This window comes from Plectropomus leopardus, chromosome 23, assembly GCF_026936395.1.
Source record: "Plectropomus leopardus strain MGB_pleo_1.0 chromosome 23, ASM2693639v1, whole genome shotgun sequence".
NCBI classification, from domain to species: domain Eukaryota; kingdom Metazoa; phylum Chordata; class Actinopteri; order Perciformes; family Serranidae; genus Plectropomus; species Plectropomus leopardus.
This window is the reverse complement of record NC_142198.1, coordinates 15161860-15180000: the sequence shown is the minus strand read 5'-3', so window position 1 is coordinate 15180000 and position 18141 is coordinate 15161860. Positions and strand designations below refer to the sequence as shown.

Here is an 18141-nt window from a genome sequence, read left to right as displayed (position 1 = left end):
AGTAATTCAAAAGTAAAAGTTTCCCATCTGGAGTCACACAGCAGAAGAAATAATTTGCGTATGGTAGAACGGGAAGAAGGACTCTTTGACAATGGCTAAAAAAGCGACACCTCAGCATGCTGCCAGCCTCCACTGGTTAGCTGTGCTATTTTAGTAGGAGGAGACTGTGGGAATGAGAGGCAAACTGTTTCAAATATTAACATTTCTCACTGAAATAAGTGCCAGTTGATGGATCAGATATGTGCCGAACTAAACACCAACTCTTGCTCACTCCACAATTCCACAAATTCTCCCTCCTTTTTCCACAGCGCGAGAGAACCCAGATTCTTCATGTTCTTGTGCCTCCCCAGAGTCTGTCTGCTTCCAGTTTGGTGCTGGAGGAAGCGCAGCTATTCACTGTTGACAGTATTTATGTCATTAAACTTTTGCATGAGCCATGACTAAAAACTTAAAATATTTAACGTTCATTTTTTTCTTCTGAACATCAAAAAGAGAAAAATACTTGACTTCAGACAGCTCAGACAGCTCAGACTGAGTTTTATGACGACCATACACCAAACAATCGAAATCACGGGAGCGCGCACCATTTGTCTACGACAGTTAAATCACATGTCGGCATAAGTTGGAATCTGGTGTTACATCACATCGTTACATGATTTTTTTTCTCTTTTTTTTTATCTCCTTGTGTAACTGTATGTTGCGGCACATGGCACACATGGCCGTGACCTTAAACCCACACATGTGCATGTTAAGCAATCATTATTGACAATTTTGACCCCCCACACAGGAGAACACTTGTGTTTTACCTATCTATATCTGAATCTCTTAGCTAAACACACTCATACTTCAGTTCGAGTGCCCATTATGTCATCTGAAATGTTGATGTCCTTGACCTATAACCTAAAGCATGTGCTCTGAACTCATCTCTCTCCACTCACATCCTTCTCATGTCTATCTTACGCTCTCACCTGTCCCTCCTCATTCCACACACACACTGCCTGCCGTCTCCAGTCTCTCTCCCCCGTCTCTAGTGACAGTCCCACAGTGGACGACTGAAAGGAGATCAAACAGGAACAAAACTGTAAAATAACTGCAGTCACAGAGGTGCATATGAATGAGGGACAGATAGTGGTAGCCACACATACGGCTAGAGAAATCTACAAGGAGCCATACTGGATGTAATTCGCACTTTACCTCGCACTTACATATTATCTCAAAAGGACGCTCGAGGGAGTTGTAACGGCACATTGTGACAGCAGAGTATCACCTCAGATTTCACATTGGAAAACATCTTTGAAAGAAAACCATCGTTTTGTTCTTTTACGGTGTAAAAATAAAGACTGTAACAATATTTCCTCACCAAGCTTTCCTTTGGTGCACATATTAAAGAACAACAATTTGACCAGGATATATTAAAATATCCTGTTCTAATAAAGCTACAGCATATTAGGCTATATCATGTTCTAATGAGCACTGTCTTGTTCTAAAAAGGCTGAAACATATTGAAGTTATCTTATTCCAATGAGGCTTGGATATATGGGCATATCCTGTTCCAAAAGGATGTGTCTTGTTCCAGTAAGGATAGGATGTACTGAGGTATAATGTTCCAATAAGACTAGAATATATTGAAGTGTCTTTTTCTCATAAAAGCTTGGATATCTTCAAGTATAAAGCTGGCACGTATTTTAAAACCCTGTTCCAAAAGGGAGGAATATTTCACAGTCTTGTTCCAATAGGGCTGGAATAAATTGAAGGACCTTGTTTCCGTAAGGTTGGAATCAGGAATAAGGAGAAAGAATGATTTTCTAATAAGGCGGACTTATATTGAAAGTTTCTTATTCTTACAGGCGAGATATAGCCTATAGCAAATGGTTTTGTCCCTTTAAGGCTGTAATACATTGAAATATCTCCTCCAGTAATGCTAGAATTCATTAACTTCATATACAAGCACAAAATATTAAATTTTTTGCCCTTATTATGAAAAGGACAACATTACTACCTGTTTACATGACTAATGAAAGTGAATAATCCACTAATATTCTTGTTTACATTCTCCAGTTACGTGCCTTAATATGTTATTTATTATGTCAAAATATGGAAAAGTGGAATGTCTGGAACTGTTTGTGCCATTTTGCTTCTTTGTATCAAAACCTTATATTTTCAAAGTTCCCATCGGAGGTGGATTTTCCGGATTGTGCGAACACAGCCTCCCTCTTTCATTCATCTTCTTAAAAATGTTGGCATTGGGGTTTGTACAAATATCCAAATAGCTGAATAAAGTATCATTACTACTGAAGTATTGATGTCCCAAGTTATTCATAATGTTTAAAAGTGGGTATGTTTCACTTTCCGACCAAAAATGTGGGTTTTTCTTTTGGGCATGCATCTCTACCACAGCAGTGTGAACTGTTGACTAGATAATTTTAAACAGACAAATGACCATCTGTCGCAATCTGCAGTAAAAACCCCAAATGAGACGTATATTCTGTGTACATGCGCAAAGAACCCTATTAACACCCAACGTATAATGAAAAACTATTCATTTGGGGGGAAAAAAGGGAACATTTCAAATATCCAAACAAAATATGCTGTTTAGAAAATTGTCAAATTCAGAATAACAGTAGACTATTAGTGTGCATGCCAAGGTAGTCACTTTATTATTCTTTCCTGCCAGAGGCTGAACCTGACTCCACTGATGACGTGTGGCATTGAGACTGACTGTGCAAGGACTGAAATAGGATGGACTATACTGAGTGATCTCTAACAAAATATCATAAACGTCTGTCTGTAAAATGCCATAAAACTGAACAGCACCACAAACTCAAAAAATCAAATCATTGAGTCATACACTTCTCAGAAAAAGTTTTAACAAAGACGAAACCTTCATGAAGGCAGGCTTTATTGCATGAGTGCTGAATTAGCCCGCATTAGTTTTTGCTGGGTGTACCTAATAAACTGGGAATTGAGAGTACTGAAGCAACTTGTTCTAAAATGGTGGAATAAATCAAATAATCTTGTTCCAGTGAGGCTGCAATAAACTGAAGTGTTTTATTCTATTAAGTCTGGATTATACTGAAGTATCGCATTCTCAAAGGCTGAAGTATGAAATTAAGTGCCCATTGTTTTGTTCTAATAAGGCGGAAATTTACTCAAGCATCCTTTACAGCCAAAGACTGAACTTGAGTCAATTGATTAGGTATTCCTTTGAGACTGCTTGTTGCAAAGACAGCTGTTACAACACATCGTTTGGATTATTATCATCTCTGCACGTTGCACATATTCTCTATGCTATCCAGTCAACTGTTGCACATTCCTCTGACATTATTTTGCACAATTCTGCACAAAACTACATCTATTCATTTTGAAAACAAAAATACTGCTCATGCATATTTTAACAGTATTTTTTCACATTTCCATAATTGTTTTCTGTTCTACATTTAAGTTTCCTGAATTTGCAGTACTTTTTTGTCTTTTGCACAAAAAAGAGGCAAATTCCTAACCTACTTGGTAGTAAACTTGATTCTCAGTTAAGGAATGTTTCTTGATAATAAATGTTAATTTAATTTCAATTTAAAAGAATAGAAGTTACTTGCAATACGGTATCATGTAAAACAAATAGTTCATAGAACTACTGAATTGCAGGAAGACATATAAAAACTACTTTTAATCATCTACAATCCACAAAGTTAATATTGTTAAATTATATTATTTTCTTTTTGCATTTTACATTTACTCAATACCTCAGACTTTTGTTACATGTTTTTTAATGAACTGCAGTCACTATTGCATTATGCCTCAAGATGTAAAAGGATAAACATGCAGAGCTTGAGCTAAGACTGGAATTTAAATGAGTGGATCTTGTTTGCTCAGTCATTTCAGTTAATTGAATTATTCCACTGCTGAAGTGTGTAAGAGATGTGATACTATAATATCAGTACATTAACAAATGTAATATTGACTGAGAATACTAACGTATCTAGAGTCTATAAGAGTAAGTTTTGATCTAACATGGAGATTAAAATATCCCAATCTATATACTGCAGTAGAAACAGATCAATTGCATAACATCAGCAAGCTGCAGTTGTTAAAAAAATTTTTTTTAGGTTCACACCGAATACATTACTTTCTTTAAATGTCGTATTTAAAGCATTTCATACAAAAGATGATGCCACAGAGACTTTAACAATGATGCCGGTGAAAGAGTCGGTCTCTTCTCATGTGGTTTCTTTTAATTTTTTGTAAGTGGTCTGCAGCCTGGAGCAAAATTTTAAAAAGGAAAACCCTTCCATTTTTTCTTGTTTACCATTATATAGAATTATTCCTATGCTGCAAGTACACGGCTACATGTAGCAACAGCTAACATCAGGGGGACATGTTATCTTGGCGATTTTGGATCTTTTTTTTAATAGAGCACTTATTGGTGACTTTTCATGGTAATAAGTGCTGCTGTTCTCTGTAAGTCATTCCCTGTCTGCTATGACAGTGCAGAGACACAGAGATAAGAAAGACCCGCAATTGCTGACCAATCAGAGCAGACCGCCTTTTCAAATTGGGAATTTTTAAGAAAAAGGCACTAAAAGTGAGTTTCTCAACAAGGGATGAAAACAGGTGTTCCAGTATAAAAGTGAATATGAAAAAAATAATGTTTTTGACCATTAAAGTATGTAAACAGGTTCTAGTAAAAATGTTAAATATAAGTGTGAGCTTGAAAATGAGCACAGTAGGTCCCAAATATAGCCACTGCATATTTCTAAATGCGGTTTTTCTCCTTTTTTTGTCTGATGTACTGGTTTAATAGCTTATCTGATTGTCCCATAGCTTGTATTGGCCAGCTGCATCCTTAACTTGGACTTAAATGTAACAGTAAATGTGTTGCCAAGATCTACCACCATCCAAGTAAAACCCAGAGCTTAGATGTTCAAAAAGCAGAGCTAGGCAACCCTGAAAAGTTTCCAATTTATTATCCCCCTCATAACTAAAGTTGCTGTCATAGCCCAGTTTTGTCCAAAAACAGCACACAGTTGTATTTTTCTAAAACATGCTTCACATGTATAGACTGACTAAAACACATTATGTAATAGGTAGTTTAAGCCTTATATATAGACATGGGGATTACATGTCTAATGTATTGACCATGAAGAGGCCTCTTGAAGGTTTTAATGCAGCAGTTGGTATCACATATACCTTCACCCTCCAGTTGTTCCCTAATGTCCGTTTCAAGCTGCTTAGTTGTATATTAACCAATGAAAAGTGGGCCGAGCAAAAACACTGGAGTATTTACATCCATACATAGAGACTGGTATTGGGATTATAGGGGATTGTAACTCCCTCTGTTGACCTCGTAATTTTAATTGCTAGACTGAGAGACAGCTGTACATCACCAACAAAACAAACATACAACCCCCCTGTTTTGCAAAGTTTTCTGAATTCTCAATTAAATGGTTTTCTTTCTCAATTTTACACCTCCTCGCTCTTCCACATACTCTCTAATTTTCTCTGACTTTCTTTCTTTGTACTCTCCTTTCCCTTCTTACTATTCCCTTGTTTTAACTTTCCTAATCATGTCGCCACATATTTACTGTTCTTTCACACAGATAAACTCTTTTAGATCTCAAGAGTATAAAGCTATTCAAGGTCTCTGCGATAAAACGATAAAATAGAGACTGTATGTACTGCAGAAACCTGGCTTTGCATTCTTGTAGCCTAAGGTCTCCAAAGCATTAAGGGAGCCTTTTAGTTGTAGCATTTACGAATATTCAGCTGTAACTGTTAAGAGTATATTAAAGTGCACTGCTGACACAAAAGTGTGAACAAGTCTGATGATGCCAAAGAAGACAGGGGTGCCTTAAAATAAAGAAAAGGTTAAAGAAGAGGGATCAAGGCAAAGAGTTACACATTCAGTCACATTAGTTGAATTTCAGTGCATGCTTGCCTTATTTCTACTATGTTACCAAGAGTAAAAGTTTCAAAATCAATATTTCCTCACTGATGTTGAAAGGTTTTCAATGCAGTGAGTCTGTAGTGAGTTTAACAAAGTTAGTGTTGAACTTATGTTTGATGGTATATGTTTATAATTATGCATGTTAAAATTATAAGGGGCTTCTCCCACCAAAAATGATCTAAATGTTTCAATTAAAATGGCTTAACAGGACCACATTGAATAAAAAAAAACAATGATGCCATCCCCCAAGTGAGCACAAAATAATTCACAATGAAATATTTAAGAAAAAAATGCCTAGAGAAGGAAAACCCCCGAGTGCCAAGTTGCTTGTACAACAAAACAGCATCAATTATACAACCAGAGTATGCAGGAGGAAAACATTAATGCATTCTTTAGAAAACCCCTCAAAAAGCCCAGGGCATGATACTTCCTTCTCATCCCTGAAAGAATTCATTTGGCCATTCAATTTGGTTAAACATCTAGTATGGCTGAGCCTCTATTAAAAGGCTTTTTGAATATACAAATGGATGTTAATGTCTTTGCAGTCATACCAGATGGATGCCTGCTCTCTGGAATAGTGCGGGATAATTTGATCTCAGTTCTGAAGGTCTTGTTTTGTTTGCTGTCCCTCTATAGGGAGGTCCCTGTGGGCTTAAATCTAACCGCACAACCCCTTAAACCACATCATAAATGTGAAAGGGCTTATGAAAGATCCCTGTATCAGATGCTCAGCTCTGTAAATCCATAATCATTATGCTATTCTTCAATAATGCCTTCATCCGTCCATTTATTTCAATCACCCTGAACCATCCTGGACACAAACCCAGTCCTAAATCCCCCTCTGGATCCTATAAATCTCAAGTTTAATGGCTTCATGGAGCAGAGAAGCCATTCTAGCACTCACTGACTTTTTTGTTCAAACAGCCCATCCTCACTTGACAAGTAATATGTTTCATTACAAAGCACTACAGGCAGTTCCCATTTCCTATAAGTATAAAGAAGAACATCATTCCCCCATGTTCACTGATCAATATTTAAAGAGCACAGATGACTACATCTCATAAAATACTACTTTTCCAAAAGCACCTAGGCAGTTTAACTGTTGTTTTTAATTAAACTTTCAAATTTAGTGAAGTGGTTATCTAAATTTTCTAACTCTCTTAATTACAGCATTCACAGCAGTTCCCTGTTTTTACTCATCTGCAGGTTGACTCGCAAAAGCAAAATACTTTATATAAATCAACATGCCTCCACGAACCAGTCAATTTGCAGTTACAGTTCACATCAATGTCTGTCCAGACTCATATGTACCATTAACAGATGAACGCTTCAATATGATTGTTGCTGCAAAGAGGCTACATATCCTAAAACATGGATGCTTCTCTTCAACCTGGCAGCACAGAAAATCTATTAGCACAGTTTTGAGATGAACACCCAAAATTAGTGTCACCAGTTCAGTAACTGACCAAATGTTTTCCCTTCTGTTCCTCGGTTATTATGTTGGATAATGACCAGAAAAATGTTTTTGCAGAATATTATGATGTCACAGTGAAGCTGACCTCTGTTTTTTGGGGGGTATAAAATATAATCACTTTATCATGTTATCATATTAAGACGTGCGTGAAATTTTGTCATAATTTGTGTGTGAAATTCTTCAGTTATAGCCAGAAGCATGTTTTTTGAGGTCACAGTGACACCAAAGTAGACATTTGTGTAAAATTTAAGGAAATTCCCTCAAGGCCTTTTTGAGACATCGCATTCCCAAGAATGAGACAGACATGAGGTCACAGCAACCTTGAACCACCAAAATCTAATCAGTTAATTTTTCAGTCCAAGTGGATCTTTCTGTGAAATTTGAAGACCTTTATTCCAGGCGGCCTGGAGATATTGCGCTCAAGAGAATGAGACAAATATGTGGTAAGAGTAGCTTTGATGTTTGATGACCAAAATCTAATCAGTTCATCCTTGACCTGATCTTTCACCCTCAACTACCAAAATCTAATCAGTTCATCCTTGCCCACTCAAAAAGTCTGTTTTTTTTTTTGTTGTTGTATTGCCTTCTATCTATCCTATTTCTGCTTTTGCTTTGCTTTTCAAAGCACTTTATAAATTCTGTTTTTAAAAGTGCTATATAAATAAAAATATTATTATTAACATTATTATTATTATCCTTGAGTCCAAGTGGAAGTTTATGCCAAATTTGAAGCAATTCCCGTAAGGGGTTCTTGAGATATTGTATTCACAAGAATGTGACAGACAGACAGACAACCAAAAAACATAATGCCTCCAGCCTCGGCTATTGTCAGCGTGGAGGCATAAAAAGGAACACAGAACAGGTAGACAATTTAAGAGCAGTGGTGTTTTCTGTTACAAAATGACTTTTAAATGCCAGAGGGAGAGTTAATGTCACTTGGATTCTGAGGGACTTTGAAGATGGATGTCGCTTTGTTTTTTGCTCATTTAGAATTCTAGTCAGTCTCTTGGAGGCAGTCGCAGCTAGAAAATCCCAATTTACAGACACAGTCACACACAAAACCGTCCCCTCACCATTACATGAAAGATGTAATCAGACTCAAGAAGCCTCTATATTTATCTCTGTTTTTCATTTGGAGGGAGGAAGGCAATGCAGCAGCTGCAACTAAAGGGACTGATTCACAGTTAATGAGGTTTGTCTAAAACCAAACCCAAGAGGTTAATACTCTGATCTGGGATGAGTGGGTCCCCCCTCGGACAGGTCACAAGTCTACAAAGAGGGGGCGGCAATGGAGGCCGCTGTTCTTATTGTTTCACATGACTGTCACTTTTATCTTTTGGGTCTCGGGCCAGGAGAGACTGAGGCAATTCAGTCAAAATGAATGACTGAATCAAGCGCTGCAATTGTGGCTGAGCACACACACACACAAACACACCAGGGTTTGTGCTTCTGTACTTAAGAGGACACATGGCTGTGGGGAAAGGTGTGGAGGAGAGCCAAAGCTGAATGAATCTAATTTGTGTGGTAACAATTCAACAGTGCTTTCACACAATAAAGCTTCAAGTTAGCGAGATTTACTCAGACAGGTCGAAGGAGGTTTTTAACAGAGATAAAAAAAAAAAAGGAAAGCAGATGATCCTCGCCATGGCTAAATAAACTTAAGTCAAGTGAACATGAAGGAGACTATCGCAGGTTCACTGTCAATATAATGGAGAGATGTGATTTCTATGACTCAAACATCTTCCTTTCTATGCAAGGTTTAACCAGCGCTACTCATTCAAAAGTTAAAGCAGATATAGAATTCATAGCCAGCAGTGCTAGCCACGATAATGGTTTTAACAGTGCTAACAACGGCAACGGTGCTGACAGAGCTAACAGTATTGATCTAAGAGAAGCGAGAGGGTTGGTGTTAGGCTACTGCAATAAAATAACATTCAACCTGGAGGGTTCTATTGCCAGTTTCCCCATTTGGAGGTTTCTACAGGTTCAAATTGTTGGACCTGATCCAAAAAGGATGCGTGAGAAACCCACATCAACTCAATATGGATAAATTATTCAAGAGCGCCGCCAGAGCTGATTGGAAAGGGACCCAAGGACAACTAGGCCCAGTCCAAAATCCTGTCGACACAAACAGACCATTATAGAGAGAGAACATCAGCACCTGCATCATGATGCACTATCAATTTAACAAGAAATCATGGTCAAAGTCCAAAAAGAACAGCAATATAATAATATAGTGTCCTACAAACAGATGTTTAACAGCAACGTTTCTATGCTTCAAAAACCAATTCATGGAGATTGTTTAATGTGAGAAAAAGTCTGAAAACCATGCTTAAAAATAAACACATTTGTACAAAGTGTTGCCCAACTACATCTCAAGACATAACTTTATAAGTGTGTCCACACTTAAGGTGAAGCAAAAAGGCTGCCATCACAAAGAGGGTTGAAACGTGGAGATTCATACAAATGGGGATAAAAACACAAAGTTGTAGAAAGTCAAAGGCATTCATGGCAACAGACAGATGTAGTTGTGTAAGGAATAAATAAAGAGATCATGAGAGAGAAGGTCAGACTCTGTCAACTTTTACACCTCTGCACACCAGGCCAAGCGCTGTGTGAATAAGTGTCTGAAACTTAGAAAAATAGAGGGGCAAAGCCTATCATCCCAATGTTGGAAAGGTGTGCAGACAGGAGGTTCAGTCAGTGGTCAATGATTGGACTTGTAAACATATAAATACCTTGAGAAAAACTACCCAAGGCCCATGCCATGACCTAATTCTAACCTAAATCCCCAAAACAAAGCTAAAGCCTCCAACAGCTTTAGCTGACACAGGACTTTCACCTAGGAGACTGCGATTCAAGTTCCACGTGAAAGCAAAAGTCAAAAATTAGTTATTTTAATCTACTGTTATGTAACAAACACAGGACTTTCACTAAGAAGACTGCAGTTTGTGTCTCTTGTGAAACCAAAAGTAAACAATGAGTTATTTTAATGTAACATTATATAAGTTATAAGTATTTTTCCTAAACTAACCAAGCAGTTTTGTTGCGTAAACCTCACCACAACTGTTTCACAACATGAATCACTTAGTATAATGTGTTTCCTCCTGGAAACAGCTGTGCAGCTCATATTGACACTAAAGGGTGCTTTGTGTGTTGTATCAGACGCAGACGGGGTGGGACAAAGTGTTGGTATTTGAATACCTGGGAATGAGAACAGGTGGGATGTGCATACATGCACTCACACACCACCACAAGCCCAGCACACAATCACATTTCATTTCATTTATTCGATTACCAACTGCCCCTCAAAATGTACTTTCCTCCTGGATTCTGGCACCCTGATCTCATTCCTTTTCAGTGATAATCTTTCCTGTGCAGCCATTCAAAGTGAGTCTTTTCTAAAGGTTGTTTTTTTTTTCATTTAAGAAGTAAGAAGCAGTTAGAAGCGATATATCAAGCTTGCTGATCCACTCTGATTAATCCTGCAAGTCAAACGAGGGGAAAGATGGATAGATGTGGCATTTTCAAAGGGGCACCCTGAGGCTAAATGAAGTACATCTCTTAGTGAGAGACAGACAGGCATGTTTGTGTGTACATGTCTGACCATCTGTGTCTCTGTGCCTGTGTGTATGTCTGTGGTTGGCGTGTGCTTAAATTCTCATCCAACATCCCCAGTCCCCTCAGGCAATGGACCTTTCCATTTGCTGGAAAAACAAACAGCCATTATAAATCAACCTGCAGTTTTGAACCATTATCCAATTGGTGGGCATCTGTCTTCTCATGCTCATGTTTTGGCAATGTAAGCATGAAAAGTGAGAGATTAAAAGAGAAAGATGGGGCTGAAAATATCTCAGATATCGACGATTGTTAATGATTCCAAATCTTAGCGAATGCTTGTGAGCATGATCATAATAGAAAATTGGATGAATGAAGTGATTTTCTAAGCAGAACCCCACATCTACCTACAAAAACAAATATATTCTGTGAAACAGTTTCATGTTGAGAATACCAATCACTGAACATCAGAGCCGCTTTCTTAAAAAAATAGGAATGCGGACCTGGAATTCTGGAGAGTAACCCTTTGATGCCAAGTGGGAATCAAATCCTTATTCTCTGTAGTGTCACAGCTACGCTATATCATCAACATGAAGCACGGCAAAGGTGGCAGCACAGAGATGGAAAGAGAATATGTCTGTTGCTATTGTCATACTTCTCTGAATTTTCTTTGCATTTCTATGGCAATAAATCATGTTGAATTGGAAATGTTTTTTGACCAGAGTCCAAGAGGAAGATGGAGAGAGGGAGAGAGGGGGAGATGGACTGAACGGAGCTCAGAGCAAAACAAAGAAAGAGCATCCAAGCCATGATAAATGATGAATCTTATTATGAATTCAAATGAGGCTTTATGACGTGTTTAAAAACCAGAATTAAGATTAGTTTCAATTTTAAAGGGGCATTTCTCCCATAATCAAAAAGATGAGTGAATGTGTGTGAGTTGCAGAGTGTTGGCGATATCTGCTGTAGCAATCACCGCCTTCTCTTGAATATATAATGGAACTGGAGGGCACTCAGCTTGTGATGCTCAAAGCACCAAAAAAATACATTTGAAAAACTTAACAGCGATTTCTCCTTCTAGAAATCATAACCTAAACACCCAAGATGATCTGCAAACCTTGTTGTGAGCAGTTTCATGTGGGAAATATTTACTTTCTACTGAACTGTAACCAGCCAACATATCATTGCATAAAGGGAAGCGTGGGTCCACTTGTAACAGGGCGGGATGTAAATGTTAATAGCATCTTCCTTTGCTAAGCAGTAATATCAGCTAGCTTAGTGGTGCTACAAGCAGTGGATACATGACTACTTCCGTGCTGTGATATGGTTATTGGGTGTATTTTGGTAAAAAGAAACAGTTCCTACTTGAAACTGCTCAAAAAAAAAGGTGTGTGGATTATCTCGAGTAACCGAGTCACGATTTCTGGAAAGAGACATTGCTTTGAGTTTGGAAATGTAATTTTTAGGTGCTTTGAGCATCACGAGCCAAATGCCATTTAGTTCCATTATACTGATGAGAAGGCAGATATCTCTACAGATGATATCTCCAACACTCTGCAACTCACACCAAAACTATCTACATTGATAAATAGAACAACAGGTAAGGGGAGGAAATATGTGTTTTTGATTGTGAAGTTTTCTGATCCTTTAAGGCATCCAAAATCTGCCTTTAGTCATGTTAAATGTTCAAATTTGATATGAATTCCCTGATGAGATGTTAACATACTAATTGTTTTTCCACAATGCCTCCAAGCTGACACATGTCAGAGTTTGACACCCCATCAACAGGGTCTACCAGCATTGGCCACTAAAAATATTCGCTCTCAAGGCAGAGCCAGGCGCTTTGGCTATAGACGCCTCCACCAAATGTTGCAAGTGCAAGAAAATGGCACTTGTGGCTCCATCTCTGGGGTGCAACTGAAGGAATGAACATGTTGTCACAGATTATGTTGTTGAAAGGCGGAGGAGAAAAGGGGGAAAAAAGCAGGTCCCAAAATGTCCCAAGCGCTCTAATCCTCCCTGGAGACAGGTGGATTAGTGGGACGTTCATTGAATAAACGCGCATGCAGACACACACACACACACACACGCACACAGAGCTAGATGATTTAATTTCCAGTTTGGTGCAGGTATGTGCTGCTGAATTCCCTCCCTGAGCTTTGACGAGGTGCAGAAAACCTTCAGCAGCAGGGATGGACACGCAAACAGCCACACCCTCTCTGAATGAAACCCAGCGACACACGTTCAAAGAAATGAACACACCCTCTGGATAAAAAATCGACAGCATCCACTCGAGTGTTGAGCCTCATATTCGTGTTAATTACTCTTAAACCAAAGCCACAAATCTGAATGATGAGAATATTATACTTGCTTTTAGCGCAAATAAATTACAATCTCCCCCTGATTGTGGATGGGTTTTCCAACAAGATACGAATTTTTACACCGCGTAGACAGGACTTTTATCAATCGTGGTATTTCGGGAACTAAAGAAAAGAATATTCCTTAACTCAAAACCAGACTACATTACTTAAAACGAGCGCTCTTGCTGCGCCTGTGGCGATGCGGTGCGTAAAGACGAAGCGCTCGCAATCTCTTAAACAAGACAGCTGCTCCATCCACCTGTACATCTAACATTACAGCCAAGTGTCGAGGAAAATTCAGCCACAATAAGACACATTCTGTACATTTCTTAGCGATATTGTTGCACACTTGCGCACCCAGTGCGTCCACTGCCTGCTCGGTACGTCTTTTTTTCTTTTTACTGTCTAAATTCTGGATTTTCTCAAAGTTTCACCTCAACTAAATATGTTAAGCCTCATGCATTTCTCGTCACTATACTGTCAGCAACTTTTACAGTCAAATTTCTCCACAAGTAACTCCGAGAACAGCACTGACCTCCATCCGCTGACCGTTAAAGAAGCAAGGGCGCACCAAATATCGTTGAGGTAAATGTTGCATTTTATATAAAAGACAGTGACAGGTTGACTCACCGGTGAAGACATCCGATTGTTCCTTTTCTGTCTTTGCAGTCAGTGATGTCCCTCTCTTTTTAAGATCTACATCCTCCGTACGTCTCAGCGCTGGCTACAGTATGTCCATGTCCTCTCTTCCGAGTTGAGGAATGAATCTCCGCTTCTGTTTTATCTTCTGAGTGGAGCCACGCAAACTAGAAGAGATAAGAAAACGGACAGTGAGTTTAAGTTCAGTCCACCTGCACCTCCGTTCAGGATTTCTTTCAGTTTGTCCCGGAGACAGCGGCAGAGAACCAGCGCGGACGCACCGGACACGTTCTGCGGTCCATTTTGGTCCGGTGCGCACCGAGAGGCGTCCTGCACCAAAACAGGAGACAAAATGACAATAAATCCCTCTTCAGGTTCCAGGCAAAGCAAAAGAAGTTGTTAATTTATTCAGAGAAATGTTGAAAGATTTGTCTCCTTTAAGGAAAGTTTTAACACGGGAGACCAGCACGCGGAGGGGATATGAGAGAAACAGCGATAAAGGACTCTTTGCTGACTCGAGCTGAGAGAAAAGGAGGGAGGGGCGGAGAGAGAGGGGGAAAGAAAGAAAGAGAGAGAGAGAGAGACTGCAGACTCCGACTCGCTTCAGCGACCACAAGTTGACTCCTGGTCCCACACATTGTGACGCCGCAACAAGGTCTGAAATTCAAACAAGCTCTTGCAAATTCGGAATTATAAAGCCCCTCTGCTGTATGGAAATTCAAAACAAGCTGCACAGTGCCTAGAGGCTATATTTGGGATTCTTCTTGTTATATATTTATTTATGCTGTTAGAATATGGTGTCACCTGCAGATTAGAGTTGCAGCAGCAGCTTTGGTGGTTACATGCAGAGTCAAATTATTCCTCTAGTTTGTAAAAGCAAAAGATATATTTATGAGGCAATTTTTTTTCTGTTCAAATGTTTATATTTGGCTTGAAAATTATTTCTTGCTCACATTAAGAAAAATGATTTTTTTATCAATGTATTTCAGGGGTGGCCAACAATGTGCAGTGGAGTGCAAACAGTCTGCAGGTTCATTCCATCGCCCCCGCAAGTCATTTACTGGTGAGTTCTTCCACTCACTTGAAGGAGTACTAATTAGTGCATGGAGCCTATGATTAGAATGACAACCAGGAGACGGCTGGCTCTCCATGGCACGTGGCTGTCCACCCACTTTATTTATTATTGTTGTTAGTAATTAGGCCACCATTGACATAATGCACCCCTTTGTCCTTGACCATTACAATGCCTCAACTGACCTTAAAGCTAGCCTTAACTCCAATCTTAACCCTAAAACCAATATGTTTTCCTTTCAAACCCACACAATTGGCACCTTCACATTCTTTTTTCCTGATCAGACCTCTTCCAAGGACTGTGTGAGCGTTTGCAGACTGTATTCGATTGATATATTTCTTACTCTACAGGTGTTTTTCAGGTAATTTTTACTTTTCATATTAGGAAAACACGGGCGTTAACAATATTAATATGTTCGCACTGCGAGCAATAACTCAACAGCCTAACCTCCAACATTATTTGAGTCACCGTAGAGGTGTTGCTCAAGCTCTTGTTAATAAAGTTACATAGTCACAAGCTAGTGTATGTCTGCTACTTTCCAAACAGCCCCTTGACTACACGTCATTTAAAGTTATTCAAAAAGATAACTGCTTGTGATCAATGTTTGAGCCACATTTTAACATTACATTTTATGAACCCAACATAACAGTAGCTCTGTTCTATTCTCCGTGATTCTCATGATAACCTTTGAAGGCAAATGTGCTACAACGATCCAAAACATTTCCATTAGAGGAAACGTTCTGCAGATTCAGAGAAGATGCCAAATTTCAAAAACACATAAGAAATTTTAAAACAAATATAAACGGAAACAAGTTTCAAATGAAAATGGGTGCTGAAGAAAGCTATGACAAATACATTACCAGCACATCATACATGCTGCAAATACAGACATGCTGCTAAGTCAAAAACCCCAAAACAAATACAACAGAAAAACACTGCATGTCCAGTCAACACAACAGAAGTCCTCCACGCTCCTAGGGGGAGCCAGAGTCACACTAGGAACAACATTCAGTCCCGGCAATTTTCCTTCGGACTGGCCCCATTCTCATGCATAAAAGCCTTACAGTGTAGGTAGGCTATTGACAATTTTGGGACTGTGTGACCACCAATCAAATTGGCTGTTCCAACTGCTCTAAAGCCTTCAGGCTATATGCACAAAACAATACATACCTTTTTATGTCTTCTCTGTGCCTCTTTTTTTTCCAGCTTCAAAAACACACTCTCATTTGGTCTCTCTATCTTGGGTTGAAAATTAATCTTTTACACTTAGCGCTCCCCCCATATGGCTGTAGAACTTCTGTTGTGTTGACTGGAAAAACAGTGTTTTCCTGCTTTGACTTTGTGTCGTTTCCGTATTTGCAGCATGTCTGATTTTAATCCTTTTTTTTCATTTTGTTTTCCGTACTATGCTTTGTTCTCATTAGCAGCACATCTCTGATGTATTATTTTAGATTTTTATACACGCATTGTTTTTTAAGCTGCAGCACGTTTATTGTAAATGAAATGTTTTTGGTTGTTTTGGCACCCTTGCTGACCACCGTACATGATTTCACCTAACATCAGCCTGAGCAGGGGTTTAATCAACCCAAAAAACTTAAAGACAGAAAAAAAAACTGTGGCTGTGCATGGTGTTAAAACCTCAAATGTCCCTTTAATTAAGGAAAAGCTGGCCAAAATGTCACAGTTTCTAACACTTGAATGTGTCTCCGGTAAGGTGGTTGTACAAGAACACACGTATACACACTTGAACAATAAATTGTTATACTGTCAATCTGAATATGGATTAGCATCCCATTCCTATAGCTTTAAAATGAATTAGAATTTAGCCACGAATACCTCTAGTTAAACTATATATTACACACACACACACACACAAAAAGAGGATTTGCTTTACCTCTCTCACAGTTAGCCACCTTCCCCTCCATGTCTCACTGTGCGCACTGACGCATTTTCCTCTCAAACCACCACGATGGATCGAATCCTGCGTCTTAAACCCTCTGTCACGCTGCTTTGGTTCAACTCTTTATCCTGTTACCTTACATTATGATACACACGCACACACATACACTCTATAGGCCAAAAATGAAATTCACTTCATTACTACGCGTGTCAAAAGCAGGCGGTGCATTGCAGCATTATATGCTTTGGCACTGAGGCTTTACTCCCATCAGTGCATATAATTCACAACTTTTGGTAAAAGCTGTCAAACAGTGCAGAGATTTGCTTCACTGGATTTCTCTGAAAACAGCGAATCTTTAATCAGAAACATATGTTAAATATATCACATGTTGGCATAACCGCAGATTATTATCTTTACATCTTGCCTCTTTTGCAATTGTAAAATTCAGGACTTATCCCAATTTCAATAAATGTCACACACGCACATATTTATACAGAAATTTACAACACACATACCTCATATGTGTCCCATAACCTCTGGCCAAAATGTCAACATCTCACTGGAAAGAATAATAACTCCAGCAGCATGCGTGCAGCTCCCGTTTCATGTCAAACACATGCTGTATAATACATCACGCTGCGCTGGTTTCCACTGGGATAGTAGAGTCCCTATGTCTCTGTCACATACTACTCATATTGTATTTATCTCACATCACACAGCCCTGAGATATTACAGTAAGCATACATTATTCACTGCTGTCTGAAACTTAGTTATACAACAGAGAAATATGATCTAATACAGTGGTTTTAAACTTGATTCCTAGTGGGTCAAAGTATTGCTGCTTTCTCTCCTGACAGCTGGTGGATCACAGTTAATTGTATTCACCTGCTGCCTGAGGTGTGAATCAGCTCCTGATAAAATGCAGCTGGTGTCTGACACCTGAGGACTATAAGACGACAGTGTGAGAAGCACACCATATATACTGTAGCATATTATTTTAAACCATAACCATGAACTAAAACGCAAGATGAATACAGATACAGCCACTGCAGAAGTCTCATTTTTCATAAATACTGAGCGTCCTCTCCTTTTGGGACAGCATGTTTTTTAGAAAAATCAATACGGTTTTGCTGCCAAAGGCAAAGACAATAAAGATGCAGAGGTTAAAACTGGTGTGTTTCTTGTAATTTAGAAACC

At 38.9% G+C, this 18141-nt stretch overlaps 1 protein-coding gene across 2 annotated transcripts in view; it reads right to left on the bottom strand.

The window, feature by feature from the left end:
• Window positions 1-17777, bottom strand: part of htr2cl1 (5-hydroxytryptamine (serotonin) receptor 2C, G protein-coupled-like 1) — a 155881-nt gene extending 138104 nt beyond the window's left edge. The window contains exons 1-2 of one of the 2 annotated variants that reach the window (XM_042512686.2): window positions 17460-17777; window positions 13964-14139 (exon numbers count right to left, since the gene is read on the bottom strand). The gene's annotated coding sequence lies outside the window, so the exon portion shown is untranslated. Of the gene's footprint in view, window positions 1-13963; window positions 14140-14253; window positions 14443-17459 lie in introns of those variants that run through there. The other variant, XM_088073787.1, reaches the window with a different exon arrangement.
• Between the last annotated feature and the right edge of the window lie 364 nt (window positions 17778-18141).